Below are 15,801 nucleotides of genomic sequence, written 5' to 3'. Positions count from 1 at the left end.
TTTTTTTATGAGTGATTTGTGTTTCTTTCTTACAGTATATTACAGAATTCTCAGAACGTGAGCATCTGATTTATAATTATTTTCAAGCATCTACAAACACATACAATAGTGCCCTGCAAACAGAAATCCCTCAACATGTGTTTGCCGGATGAATCCATGGCCAAGACAAAAATCTATTCTAACTCTCTAACTCAGAAACCATTTACCAAAGCGAAGTTTCAGGAGGCAGTGACTGCAACAGTCACCAGGGAAACGAAGATGATGAAGATGTCCTTGAAACTCAGAGGCAGGTAAATAAATAATACCTCAACCATGATAAATGATTTTGGGAACACAGAGAAGAAAGCAATTAATCAATTAATCTTAAGGGGAGGGAGACACGGGGTAGGAAAGCAACTCCAAGGAAACCTAGAGAAAAGATGTGACTGTTTAAAATCAAAAAGACAAGGATTCTGGAAACACTGATAAGGAAAGAATGACCACTTCAGGGGGGGGGGGGAGGATAAGGGGAACATGAACAAAGGCATGCGAAAGTATTTAAAAGAGGGGTTAGCGCTTTTATGCACTAGCATTCGTCTACAGCATTTTAAAATTATGCAAAACACGGGCTTCCATGGCTAGAATCCTTCCTACTTCTGAGGCTAGCCACGTGTTAAAAAGCACTAAATTATTTTCAATAAAGCATCTGCCCACTGACACACTGGACCACATGACGATTTTCATTTGCTAAAATTTGTCAATACAGCCGTGCTTCTGTGGATATAGCGGCTCACAGATAGAATTAAAATCTCTTCTTTCACCACTTGAGGTCTGCTTTAGTAGTAATCCTATTTAAGTTTATTTGGGGTTACTCTGAGCACTGTGGGGAACACTCCTCCTAATACCATCCCCCTTAGACCACAGTAGAGGTCAAATTGCACACATGATCTGTGTGGGGAGCCATTCCTGTTTGGAGGAAAAGCTGGCACATGTACTTCACAGATTGCTTTCACGGCTATTTGTTATATCACGCCTTTCTTTCATATTGCTGACGCTGAAATGTGACTCCTCCTGAAAATGATTTCTCCAAGGCCCTTTATCCTGATAAGATTTGGGAAGCCTCCCCAAGGACCTTGGTAACTGGCCAGCCTCACCGAGAATAATGTTCATATTGTAGGTCCTAGGAAGCAAATGACGTTTTTTGTCCTCATCAGGCATTATCCATCACACTGAATGAAAATTGGGAAGGCGCAGGATAGAGATATAAAAGTTTCTCATTCATTCAGCAAATAGTTATCGGTGCTTTATTGAGTATACATCATGTGCCACACATCTTTCTAGGCGCTACGGCTAAACACTGAACAAGAAAACAAACTACCTCTACCTCCCTACATGTCACCTTTAACTTAGGGCGGTGAACCATAAAGAAGCATGAAATTATAGTATGTAGCATGTTAGAAGATCTTTGGAGAAAAGAATTATTAGAGCCAGGACAGAGGATTGATATTAAAACACCTAAAATGAGATCATTTGAACCTAAAGTCACAAACAGGCACGGTATTAGGTTCAAACTGATGGTCACAAAAGATCCAGGAGCAGGACAAGCGTACCTGATTTCAGCAGGCTCTTCCATGTTGCGGTTTACAGCTGCTTTTTTACAAACTGGCGGTCTGTGGCAAGCACATAGTGATGGAGTTTATCGGTGCCAATTCCCACCACCTCAGATAACCCTCAGCATTTAAGTAATATAGTCCCTTTAAATTCCACTTTCTGTATATGAGTGGTTTTCCTGTATGTGGATCTGTGCACCATCTACATTCCTGATTCCCACAGAGGCCAGAAGAGGGCATCATTACCCTGGAACCGGAGTTATACCTTGTCAGCTAGCGGATGGGTACTGAGAATCGAAGCCAGGAGCAGCTAATATTCTTAATCTCTGAGAAACTGAAAAAAGTATTTCAATTTCATGTGTGCACACCGTTTCATGTGTAACTCTGTAACACAATGACTGCTCTACAGGATAGTGTGGCTATAAATTTTATATATACAGGAAAATCAAAGGTCCAGTGACTCTCATTTATGTGATAGTAGCTTTGATACGGTGTCTGGAATGGAACCCACACTATCTCCAGATTCAGGGGAAAACTCAGGACAGGTAGCAAAGTGCTGTTACAGCTGAGCTGATAGCTCGTCTACCCCGACGCTTTTCCTGGTGTCTGTAAGTTGCTGCACACTTGCAATGTGTGTGGCAATGACAGACAACAGGTATGCAGGACCACCCCTCTAGTATCTTCCCAGTTCAGTGGCCCTTCGGAGACACTGAGGGACTTCCATCCTCTGACCACACTGGCTCTCAAAGAATCATCCCACCAATTATCTACCTAACATCTTCAGCTGTATTCTCCTGTGTGAAATACAGGCATGCTACCTGCATATATCTTGAGCTCAGGTTTTTGGAAAGAATTACAGGGAGGACCAAATTCCCTGGTATTCCCGAGTCCAAGGAAAAGACCATCAGAACCAGCCTTTACCCCTGTCCTCCAGGACTGCAGCATGGGTGGGAACCTAAAATGGCATTATAAACACAGTGATCAGTTGGTGCCTCGTGGGTATTTCCCCCCAAGGACTGGATGAAACTAAAGTACTCCACTCAGACATCTGTGGGGAAATGATGCTACAGAGAAAACCAGATGTCAAGTCCCTTAGGTATACTAAAGGAATCATCTTTATTTAAAGCGCAAAAGTTAACCAGGAGCAGCAGATGGCATCAGAGAGAACGGGGAGGCAAAACCAAGGGTACTGCAGCCCACAGTCCAGTTTTACTGTGAATGAAACAAGATGAGTTAAATTAAAACAGAAGCAAATGAAATAAGGGGTCAGAGGTGGAATGCTTCCTAGCAAGCACAAAGCCTCGAACCGGACCACACAAACCAGACGGGGTGGTGCATACCTGTAATACCAACACTCAAGATCTGGAAGCAAGTTTAAAGTTCAAAGTCCAAGGTCATTCGCAGCTAGATGGTTAAGTTTGAGGCCAGCCCAGGATACTGGCAACCCTGTCTCAAAACCACCGTGATTGCTTTAGGGTAACAAAAGGCAGAAACATATTAAACAGAATAAAATGAAAAGATATTAATTAAGAGTTACCACTATAAGCCACCAAAGAATGGTAACAAAAATGCATTGGGAAGAAACATGTAGGAGTTTGAACACTGAGTCAGGAGAATTACAGCTGAGCTGTGATTTGAGAGTCAAGGCAACTCAAAGATTTGGATCTGAAGAATGGTGGTTGTGCCAGAGGAGAGGACTGTGGGGCAGCCTCGAAGTTACTCCGCTCGCGTGGTAACTTGTGCGGTCTTCCCCTGGTGATAGCAAGTCAGAGCCTTGCAATCTAGATATGGGAAGGGAATTGGTTGGGACTGGAAATAAAAATATGATTGCTTCACTAAATAAACAAGATTCTAAACAAAAGGATTGGATTAAGACATACATGGATACTTTTTTATTAATAACAGTTTATTCACTTTGTATCCCCCCTGTACCTCCCTTCCTCCTCCCCTCCCAATCCTACCTTTCCTCTTCCCCACCCGTGTCCCTCTCCCAGTCCACTGATAAGGGAGGTCCTCCTCCTCTTCCCTCTGATCCTAGTCTATCAGGTCTCATCAGGAGTGGCTGCATTGTCTTCTTCTGTGGCCTGATAAGGCTGCTCTCCCCGCGGAGGAAGGTGATCAAAGAGCAGGCCAATCAGTTCATATCAGAGACAGTCCCTGTCCCCATTACTATGGAGACCACTTGGATACTGAACTGCCATAGGCTGTCTCTGTGCAGGGGTTCCAGGCATCTCCATGAGTGGTCCTTGGCTGGAGTATCAGTTTCAGAAAAGACCCCTGTGCCCAGAATTTTAAGATCTGTTGCTCTCCTTGTGGAGCTCCTGTCTTCTCCAGGTCTTACTATCTCCCACTTCTTTCATAAGATTTCCTGCACTCTGCCCAACGTTTGGCTATGAGTCTCAACATCTGCCTCAATATCCTGCAGGGTAGAGCCTTTCAGAGGCCCCCTGTGGTAGGCTCCTGTCCTGTTCCCTGTTTTCTCCCTCCTCTGATGTCCATCCTCTTTGCCTTTCTGAATGGGGATTGAACATCTTAACCAGAGTCCTTCTTCCTGATTAGCTTCCTTAGGTGTACAGATTTTAGTATGTTTATCCTATATTATATATCTAGTATACACTTATGAGTGAATATATATCCTGTGTGTCTTTCTGCTTCTGGGATACCTCACTCAGGACGATCTTTTCCAGTTCCCACCATTTACCTGCAAACTTCATGATTTCCTTGTTTTTTATTGCTGAGTAATATTCCATTGTGTAGCTGTACCACAATTTCTGTATCCATTCCTCAACTGAGGGGCATCTGGGCTGTTTCCAGCTTCTGGCTATTACAAATAAAGCTGCTACAAACATGGTTGAGCAGATGTCCTTGTTGTATACTTGAGCGTCTTTTGGATATATGTCTAGGAGTGGTACAGCTGTGTTTTGAGGGAGCACTATTCCTAATTGTCTGAGAATGCACCAGATTGATTTCCAGAGTGGTTGTACAGTTTTACATTCCCACCAGAAGTGGAGGAGGGTTCCCCTTTCTCCACATCCTCTCCAGCATGTGTTGTCACTTGAGTTATTTATCTTAGTCATTCTGATGGGTGTAAGGTGAAATCTCAGGGCGTTTTGATTTGTATTTCCCTGATGACTACATACATGGATTCTAAATAGAAAAACTAACAAACTACCGAACATCCTACAGTGTCAGAGTTCAGGTGCCTTCCACAGAGATGAGAACACATGCAGGAGCTAGACAGGCAGACACCAAAGGAGTAGGAAGAAACAAGTAGAACTGAGAGCATAGTGAGGTATCACATGACAACAAATCCCAGCACTTGGAGTCTGAGGCAGGTGGATCACAGTGTTGTCAATGAATTGACACAGTGACACCCTTCTCAATAAGAAATAAATACAGGTAAAAGAAAAGTTAAGAAGAAAGGGGCTGGGCCAGACTATGTCAAAGGCTGAGGACCCACCACTGAATTAAATTGGTAACACCAATCCAGAGTTTTTATTGAGGAAGCCTGGGAAAAGACTTGTGTGAGGTGGGCTTAAGAAAACATGAGAAAAAAAGTAACAAGACAGAATATGAAACTCTTTTGAAGAGATTTCTTTCAAAGGAGAGAAACTTAATAAACAGACTACAAAAACAAAAACAAAAGGAAGTGGTGGTAGACATGGAAGTAGGAGTTGGGGTGGGGTAAGTGAAAGAAGGTAGAAACAGCAGCGTGTTTGAATGAGACTGTGGATTATACCGTGAGAAAAAACAACTGGCGATGTGGACCAAAAGAAAGGGACTTGCTAGAGCCACATATCTGAGTAGACGGACAAGGTGAGACGGGTGCCAAAAATACAGCATCTGGCTCTCAGTACAAATGTAGATAGCTCACCAAAACTAGAAAATATTGGGATGTTAGTACAGACATGGGGTTTGGTTAGGTGGGGGACAATCCAGGGGGAAATTATTTGTTTTAAACACTTACTTTGTATTAAGCATCTTGCATATCTAAGAAAAAATAAAATGTAATTTTAATGTGTCCTAATTTTAAAGATGAAGAAACCAAGTGACTTCCCAAGAGTGGAACTAGGGTACAAAGTCGGGTCTGTCTACTTCTAATTTCAGTCCTTTTAAGTACAACATACTGTCCCAAGACTACATGAAATCTGTCAGATTGTTTACAAGGACACTAAGGCATATCTCTCCTATTTTAATAATTTTGCAAATACCAAACATATGGGAAGGCATTTGTTCCATATTCCATGCATAGCTGAATATTCTTCACCATTCAGATGATCATACTTTTTAGTATATGTCCTTTGATGGTTTCTTAAAATACAATTAAGACAGATTGGTACAATTGCAAAATAGTTTCACCTGCACAGCCTCAATCTTTACTGTCAATCAAACACAAATGTCTATAAAAATGTTTTTGCTAGTTTTATGGAAATGTACTTGATTATAGTGAAAATGAACCCTGTGATAACTTTATCAATTGGCACTGAAAAGGTTCTATTTCTTGAAGGAGTTTATTTCAAAGCCATTACAAATAAATCCGCACTGTACCACAGTTTTTGCATGTACTTTGATGCCATGAAGAGTCTCACTTTTGTGAAGTTCTTTTTAAACTTTTTAAATTTATTACAATTTATTCACTTTGTATCCCAGCTGTAGCCCCCTCCCTCATCCCCTCCCAATATTGCCCTCCTTCCCCTTTCTCCTCCTCATGCCCCTCCCCGGGTCCACTGATAGGGGAGGTTCTCCTCCTCTTCCATCTGGCCCTAGCCTATGAGGTCTCATCAGGACTGGCTGCATTGTCTTCCTCTGTGGCCTGGTAAGGCGCCCCCCTACACACACACCTCAGGAGGAGGTGATCAAAGAGTCAGCCATAAAGTGCTTACTCTGTATTCTAGTATAGCAGGAGGATAAAGGGGCAGTGTTAAGAATGCAGACCTCATGGGGCATTTTCAGTATCAATGATTCTGTAAGAAACTTTTCCCGATTTCTTGGACCTCAGTAGAAGTGTTAAACTTGTATTAAAGGGAAACCATGTAAAGCAACTGCATTATGCTCCAAGTTACTGGACTTCGAAGAATAACTGTCTGTTAGTTTGTTTTAAATTTGTTATGTGCATTGTTTTTTTTGGTTTTGTGGGGTGTTTTTTGTTTGTTTGTCTGCATGTATGTCTGAAGGTGCCCGATCCCCTGGAATTGGAGCTACAGACAGTAGTGAGCTGCCACGTGGGTGCTAGGATTTGAACCTACGTCCTCTGGAAAAGCAGCCAGTGCTCTTAACCACTGAGCCATCTCTCTAGCCCAGAATCACGGTTTTTCAGTTTTCACTTCATTACTCACATCATATTCTTACTAAAAATGTGCCTCTTTGCTAGCCTGCTGAAGGCTTTCTCTTTCTTCTTATTTTCTTTGGCATTTGTGTGCTCTTGGTCAATTTTTTTAATTGTATTCTTTCTTTAATTTTTTGAGCTAATATCATTACATCACTAATCCCTTCTCTTTCCAGACATGTCAGTCTGTACTTGTATATATGTTCCAGGAACAACAATTAGAGACTGGATAACCAATTGGTAAGGTCACCATGAAGAAGACCCATTTCTCCTACTCTCCTGCTGAAAGTTTTCTTGATGGTGTGTGAATATTACATGTGTCTCATCCGTCATGGGAACCCATAGGAACAAGCTAACTAACCCTGATGATGTCTTAACATCACTAGAATCTGTGATTGTGTTTTATGTGATAGAGTGGATGACAACAGGGGACACTATCTTGGGTTATGGGATCCATTTTTGTTTTTTTACCTATGTCCTTAAAAATGGAGAATATTTATCATCTCTGGTCAGAGAAATAATGACATTAGAAGAACAAGATTTACCACAGCCAGCTTTGAAAGCAGAGAAAATAATCCAAGAGTCAGGACCAAGCCACTTCTATAACCTGGAAAATGGAAGGAAATGCTTTTTTTCTCTAGTCCTTGGGAAGGAATACTGGATTTTAGACTTATGATCTGAACAAAAGCCAAAACAAAAACCATAATATAGTTGCATGCCACTAAGCCTCTGAAGTTGTTTTTCACAGTAAAATGATAAAATCAAGGCAGACCTCAATGAACACTTTCTGAATGAACTCATGAAGCATGTAACCTGATCACATCAAGACATTCTGCCTGAAGAGGCTGAGCTGCTGCTACCAGAATTCTGGATCCCTATGTTTATTTTAAGGAAAGAAACCCAGCTTTTGTACTGTCTTATTTATTCATGGCTCTGAGTAAGATTTTGCTTGAACAAAGGTTTCCAGGGGTGAAGAAACCTGCACGCACTCTCTCCCCACTCTGTGAAACCATGAGAAAAACACATAATTCAAAAAACCCATGAGCCCCAAACAAGTCAGCTTATCCTCTGGCATACCCACTGATCAGCCTACGAAATGAGAAAAGTAAAAAAATAAGCCTCACCCATTTCATGAACTGGTGGTAAAAATAAAAATGGGAAACACTATTCTAAGCAGAGGAACTATATAAGCGTTCACCGTATGGCTTATGAACGTTTGGCTGGATGAAAAAGAGTTTAGGAATTTTTGAATAAGCTCACACCTATCATCCTAGCACTTGGGAGGTAGAGAATTGCTGTTAGTTCAAGGCCAGTCTAACTACATAGTAAGTTCCAGGGCAGCCTGAGTTTCACAGTGGGATTTTGACTCATGAAATAAATAAAATAAAATAAGAACTAATGAAAAGCTCACATAAAGGACTTCCTGGGAAGTCCTCTACATAGTGAACTATCAGCAAACAGTGTATGGCCTTTAAATTATAGACAAAATCATATCTGCCACGTGGAAGGAGAGTGTGGACTATTATACACAGATATTTTGACACCGCTTGGGGGTGGTCAAATGCCCTGTCCATGTTTTGGCTTTCAAGTGTGTTGAGGGCAAAAGCAGCTAGGAAAATTCAGGGAAGCATGAAAATATAGAATCTTTATCTTCATTTCCTTCTCTTCCTCTTTCAGCAAGTTCTAAAACATTCAAGGCGAGTCTGTCCACAAGCACCTCCCCTGCACATGCATGCACACTAACAGACGCACACACCCACCCCAGTGCAGATGGGGTGCTGAGGCAAAACGTCCCTTCTTTGTGACTTCTGTTCCAAATGTATCCCTTCAGTTTGCAGAATCATCTTGCTGCTTTTTCTCCCTGTAACATTCTCTTCATCTGCATGGCATTTTTCTTTGGCTACTTTGTTTTAGAGCAGCATAACTATTCTCTCTAGGCCACGCTCAGTGTGTGATAACCTCTCCCTTTGAGATAACCTTTACCACACAGGCACACTAAACAAATCTTACTGACGGCAGCTCTCAACTTTTTTTTTTTTTTTATTTAGAGGCAGAGATCAAAAGTATCTCCCAAACACTCCCCATAAAACTTACTACAATGCCTTTTTATTGCAGAAGATTGCTTTCACATTGTGGGCACAACAGAAGGAAAATAATGAAAAATCTGCATGTCCTGCTAGGACTCAGTCATGCAATAGAAACAGTTCTGGGAGAAGGAAGTAACAGATAGCACAGTTCACACTCTGTTGAAAAGAACGGGTCTCAGGTCCTTTTTTGAGAACAGGTTTTACAGTCCAACTAGCTTGGGAAGTGACAGAAGGGTGGAGCTGGCCAGAGCCCACCCTTACCCCTAAAATGAAGAATTTTGGGGAGACCCACCTCAAAGGGCACCAGTGCATCTAATCATTAACCCCCGAGAACACAGCTTGCCATGCAGTAAAAAGCCACACACCAGCAATAGGGTTCGATCCCCTACAGAAGACTATTTCCTTGATCTGAACATGGGGCAGTTCAGAGAAACCTTCTATGGCACACTGCTGCTGTTTCCTAAGCAGCACTCGGAGACAACACACACACGAGACAGGGTTGCCCAAGAAACGAGAAGACCCCAATTCCTGTATGCTGAGGACAATAAACACCCTCTTGCCTATGTGCCTGAGGAATTTTCAAAGCATACATTACTAAGCTCCATGTTATGGAACTCCATGGTGTCATAAAGGAAGAGGTGAGCGGTTCATTTTCTGTGTGCAGGAGAACCAACAAATGGATATTAGAAGTGCCTTTGAACAAAACAGCCGCTGCTACCAGAAACATTCATTCATCTCTTCTTTAATCTCACAAGCCCGCTATGAAAGCAGGCAGTTTCCTTGTAGCCCAAATGTGTCATGGAACATAGCCAACTGGCTTAGCCACCCAGAGCCAGGAAAGTAAATTATCAAGACACAGGTATAGTAATTAGTCTTAAGCTCAGGTCTTCTGAGGTCATACGGAGGGAAAAAACAAACAAACAAACAAACAACAAAAAAACCCCACCTTTTCCCAAGTAAACCGGCAACAGGATTATCATTCGGCAAATAAGCACTTTGTATTTTTCGGAATTTTTTTAATGCTTAAAAAAATTATCATCAAACATTATAAAGAACAGAGATAACCCACTGTACACAGACTTAAGCTTTCTCTGATTTCTGTCTAGTCATTTCAAAGGAACAAAAGAAACAGCAGAATCCTTTTCTAAATGTTACTGTTCAGTGAAGCCTTGTTACACTTTCTACTACAGTGAAGCCTTCCTGTTAGAAGGCTCCTAAATAAACATTTTTTTTAAAGAAAACTTCAGGGAATTTTAACATATGCATAATGGTAGGTGTGTAGTGAATAAACTCATGTAACAACAAACAAACAAACAAACAAACAAACAAAACTAACACAGGATTGAGCAAGCTGGCGGGTGGTGAATTCCTATAATCCCAGTGCTTTCAAGGCTGCATGGAAAGTGCCTGTCCATCCCTGGGATACAGAGAGAGCTACTCTCACAAGCAAGCCAACAATTTTGCATTTCCCAGGAAAGAATTGCTTACTATAAAAGGCAGGTGAATTTAATAAAGAACTTTAAAGACTTTAAACTATGAATCTATTGTGGAAGGGAGAAAATAAAAACACTGAGAGGTAAGTCCTTGTTGTAGGTAATGGCTACTTAAAGGGTCCTTCAGAGAATACTGACACTCAGGGTTTCACACAGCATGAAGAACTGGCAAATCTTTCATATAGCAGTTTCATTTACCAAGTAAATACTGCCCTGTTCTGGAGTCCAACAAAACACGAGAAATTAAGTAACTTCCTTAAGGCCCTGCCCCTAGTAAATCACTGTTAGGTTTTAACCAAGACTATACTATGCTGCAGAGAAAAATACTGGGCCAGTAAGATAAGAAAGCTGATTTCACTGACATGCAATGGACCATTAAGTTTTATGTAAAGGTCTGTGCAGTGGAAGGGATGCGTGTTCCTTTAACATAATCAGTTCCTAGGCGAGTGTCCCGCTGAGCTCCACCCCTAACCCTTTAATCAGTTCCTAACTGAAACCACAAACTGAAATAAGCCAGCAGTGCAGGTAAATGAAGGCATTCGAAGCCTTAGTTTAAAAAGAAGCAATTTACATTCTTAGAGGGTAAGAAGAAACCCAAAATTTAAATTGAAAGGTTCTTGCTGCTAACAGGTATAGGTGCTTTCAGAGTTCTAAAATCCTCTCAAAGCCACTTATTCAACAAACAACTTCTGAGTACCTGAAAAGTAGATAAGATAAGAGTAGAGAAGATATGAGAACTACCTACTCACAAACCAGCAGAGTGGAAAGGCCCAGGACAAACCTGCTAGGGGAGTATTGGGGGAGGGGGCCCTGGGACACGAAGCAGGATACACAGCAGGACCCCACAGTTGACTTCTAATTGAGTGAGATGCTCAATATATCTGCCAATTACCCAGAGACAGAGGCCCTAAGACAGGTTGTGGGAGACAGAAGTTTCTTCAACGGTGTACAGGAGGTGCCAGGTCAAGAAGAACGGAGACGACAAGAACTGTTCACACGATGCTATGTTCGTGGAGTTAGCGACTTAGTGGAGTTTAATTATGGCCACTTGCTCCAGGGGTTGGGGGTCTGGTGGCTGTGAAACGTGCGTCGGTTATCAGTGGTCACAACGCTGAAGAAAATGATACCCTCTCCCCCAGCATCCAATATCCAATAGCGGTCCATAATTCCTCGATGAGTTTGGGGCCACATGAAACCTTCTCCCACACAAGATGAAATGGTATCAGTTAATCTCGTGCCGGCAAGCACAGCTCCTGCAGTGAGAGCAACGGCCGTGTTGTGTCCAGAAGACACAGTATCCTCTTGGATACCCCCCCACCCCTCCGGCACACTCTCTTCTCACTCTCTTTCCGGAAGCTAACTGAGCCTTGGAGGAGGTGACACAGGTGTGTTAAGCTCAGGCCAGCCGCTCCTCAGTCATTTATTTCCCTCCATTTGACCAGCTATAAATCTCTGTATTAACCGGCACCTACTTCAACAGGAAGTGTCTGTGATGAAGGCAATGAGCAGCATTAACCTCAGAGCGCACACAGGCAGTCTTCCCAATCCTTTGGATTCTACTATAAAGGACTTAGCGGCCCTCGAAGGACCTGAAGCACATCAAGATCTGATTTAGTTTTGAAAGGTTTATTAGGCATCAGAGAGAATGGGTGGAGATGCGGAAGAACAAGTTTAGAGGCAGCAGGCCGATAAGGAGAGCTCTAGCAGCTTGATCCACATTTGGGCATGATGGGAGACAGTGTTAGTTAGAGTGGAAGGTAGTGGGCAAGTGGGAGCTGATATGGACCTAGAATGGAAGGTCTCCTTGACTAACAGATGAGTGGGGCAGAGGGAAGGTAAAATTGATTTTTTCAGGTTACAAGCCGGCTGAGTGGGTAAAGCGTGTTAGTATTCACTGAGCCATATGTATACATATGTACATATATGAGCAGAAGAGAGGCTTGGTCTAAATGCATGTCCTTGGCCGTCAGAAAACAAAGAATGACGTGCGGGATAGGAGGAATAAAATAAGCACTAACAGAGGTCAAATAAATGGCACTCCCCAAAGACCTCACAGTGTGGCTGATCTTGATGAGGACAGTGGAGTGACGGAACTGAAATTGGACCACAGGAGAGAGGTCACAGAGAGGGGGAGGGACCACAGGACTGCGCTAGAACATCAGGTCATAAAAGGACAAAGTGGACGAGCAGCATCTGGAGAGGTAGAAAGTTCACCTCTGCCTTGGTAAGGAGGGAAATAATGAGGGTGAAGAGATTGCCTCAGCAATTACCTTTCTCAAATGACCTAAAGGGGGTGAGTCACCTGTGGCTAAAGAAAACCACCGAAGCTCAGACATTTTGACCTTGAGGAGAAACCGGACACCTGGTCTGGGTGTTCAAGATCTGCTGTTACTATTTTCAATGCATGTGTGATTGGATAAGCACCTGCGCTGGGGTATATGTTATTCCACTAAGGACAAGAACAAAGTACATCTCACAAAATATTCCTATTAACAGCTCTTCACCAGTTATACCAAACTTGGGAACTTTGGGGGCCAGGTATAAACAAGACCTTGCAGTCCACTAGAAAATAAAATTAATGGCTCAGTTCTCGTCAATTTTATGAAGACATGAAGACGAAATGTGACAGAAAAGGAAAGAAGACTTTGAACATACAATGGCATATTCTGAGTTTCACTCTTTGAGATATAGTTTTAAAGAAATTAAGAGGAACAACTCCCAACATTGGCCAGAATATGGAAATACAGGGGGAAAAGGCAGCAAACAAAACCCTCCTAACCTCTTTGAAACATCCATGACCTCTACAGGCACAGGTTCTTTTATGATGGCGCTGTTCAATCATACACCAATTAGCAGCTCTTCAAACCAACCCACCCAGATTTGCAAAGCTCTGATGTCCGTAGCTGCCCCAAACCAGCAACAAAACCATGAAGAGCAGTTTGTACTCTGCTACACAGGGGCTGGATCCTGAATGTGTGATCTTGTGAAAAGCAAGAGCCTGACATTCTTTAAGATCTGTTAAAAACAGAATCTTCTGACTTGCAAACAGTTCAGTGATGGGAAACGAGAGTGAGCTCCCACTAAGTGTGGGAGTGAGTGCCCAGAACCTCCTCAGGCCCCTTTGCGCTCCCTGCCACGGATGTAATTGGATGTTAAGTATTGTCAGATTCAATGCGAAGACTTCAGCACAGGGGTCTCAGGAAAGGTGTCAATTTTTAATAAACTCCACAGCAACCCTGAGAACTTATACACAGTTAATGGTTAATTAGGGAGAGATAGACATTTTCCTTAGAGGTGTAGCCACCGATAAGACACAAAGGCTCCTGCAAGCAAATCTCTCATACCACACTTTTGCAAACAAATCTACTAATGAAACTCACTGAGTCACCACTACCCCTCAAAGAAGAAAGAAAAACAAAAAAGAAAGGGAAAAGATGCTAGGGCAGTAGGGGGCTAGTTGGGAAGGGAGGGAGTTGGGGGCAGGGAACAAGGAAGTAAAACAATCCTCTACAATGAAAGATCTCTGGAGTTATCTCCATCCCAGATCTCACGCTGTACTGCAGAGCAACAGTAATGAAAACTGCATGGTACTGGCATAGAAACAGACTGGTGGATCAACGGAATCAAATCGAAGACCCAGAATAAACTCACACATATATGGAAACTTAATCGTTTACAAAGAAGCCAAAACCATACAATGGAAATCAGATAACACCTTCAACAAATGATGCTCGTCTAACTGGATGTCTACATGTAGGAAAATGCTAACAGACCCATATCTGTCACCCTGCACAAAGTTAAAGGCCAAGTGGATCAAAGATCTCAACATAAAACCATAAAACTGAATCTATTAGAAGAAAAAGTGGGGAAGAGCCTTGACCTCACAGGAGACAACTTCCTGAACAGAACACCAAGAGCACAGGCTCTAAGATCAACAATTAATAAATGGAACATCCTGAAACTGAAAAGTTTTTGTAAAGCAAAGGACACTGTCATCAGAACAAAACGACAGCCTACAGACTGGGAAAAGATCTTCACTAACCCTACATATATAGAGAATATATAAAGAACTGAAGATGTTAAATACCAACAAACCAAGTTAATCCAATTAAAAAATGGGGTACAGAGCTAAACAGAGAATTCTTAACAGAGGAATGGCAGAGAAACACTTAAAGAAATGCTCAACATCCTTAGTCATTCAGGAAATGCAAATCAAAACAACCCTAAGATTTCACCTCACACACATCAGAATGGCTAAGATCAAAAATTCATGGGATGATGCATGCTGGAGAGGATGTGGAGAAAGAGGAACCCTCCTCCATTGCTGGTGGGAATGTAACCTTGTACAACCACTTTGGAAATCAATCTGGTGTTTTCTCAGAAAATTAGGAACAGTGCTACCTCAAGATCCAGCTATACCACTCTCAGGCATATACCCAAAAGATGCCCCACCATTCAATAAGGACATTTGCTCAACTATGTTCATAGCAACAGAAAATGTGGTACATTGACACAATGGAATACTACTCAGCAATTAAAAACAAGGAAATTATGAAATTTGCAAGTAAATGGTAGAAACTGGAAAAGATCATCCTGAGTGAGATAACCCAGAAGCAGAAAGACACACATGGTATATACTCACTTATAAGTGAATATTAGCTATATAATATAGGATAAACATACTAAAATCTGTAGTCCTAAAGAAGCTAAACGACAAGGAGGAGCCTCATTCAGAAGGACAAACAGAATAGACTTCAGAAGTGAGAGAAGACAAGGAACAGGATAGGAGCCTTCCACAGAGGTCCTCTGAAAGACTCTTCTCACCAGGGCATCAAAGGAGATACTGAGACTCATAGCCAGACTTTGGGCAGAGTGCCAGAATCCTTATGGAAGAAGAGAGAGACAGAAAGACCTGGAGGGGACAGAAATGCCACAAGGAGAACAACAGAGCCAAAATACCTAGGTTGGGGGAGGGGAGAGAGAAGGGCATGCAGAGACCAATACTCTAACCAAAGACCATGCAAACAGGGGATCTAGACCCCTGTTTAAAGAATGCCCTTTGGCTGTTCAGTTTCCAAGAGGGTTCCCTTAATGGGAACAGGGGGTGTCTCTGACATGAACTCTGGCTGGCAATTTGATCATGAAACTCTGAGGTGAGGATCAGCCTTACCAGGCCACAAAGGAAGACAATACATCTAGTCCTGATGAGACCTGATAGGTTAGGGTCAGATAGAAGGGGAAAAGGACTAGGGAAAGGGCATAGGGAGAGTAGGGGAGGGTGAATGGGAGGAGATGAGGGAGGGGGC

The 15,801-nt window shown here is 42.3% G+C and overlaps 1 protein-coding gene across 3 annotated transcripts in view; it reads right to left on the bottom strand.

Moving 5' to 3' along the window:
* The window catches only part of Kitlg (KIT ligand), an 87,697-nt gene that overhangs the window by 49,949 nt on the left and 21,947 nt on the right, over window positions 1-15,801 (bottom strand). The gene's annotated exons all lie outside the window — the stretch shown is intronic.

The sequence above is a fragment of the Meriones unguiculatus genome, chromosome 2 (assembly GCF_030254825.1).
Source record: "Meriones unguiculatus strain TT.TT164.6M chromosome 2, Bangor_MerUng_6.1, whole genome shotgun sequence".
NCBI lineage: Eukaryota > Metazoa > Chordata > Mammalia > Rodentia > Muridae > Meriones > Meriones unguiculatus.
The sequence above is the reverse complement of the archived record's forward strand: the minus strand, read 5'-3'. Positions and strand labels throughout refer to the sequence as shown.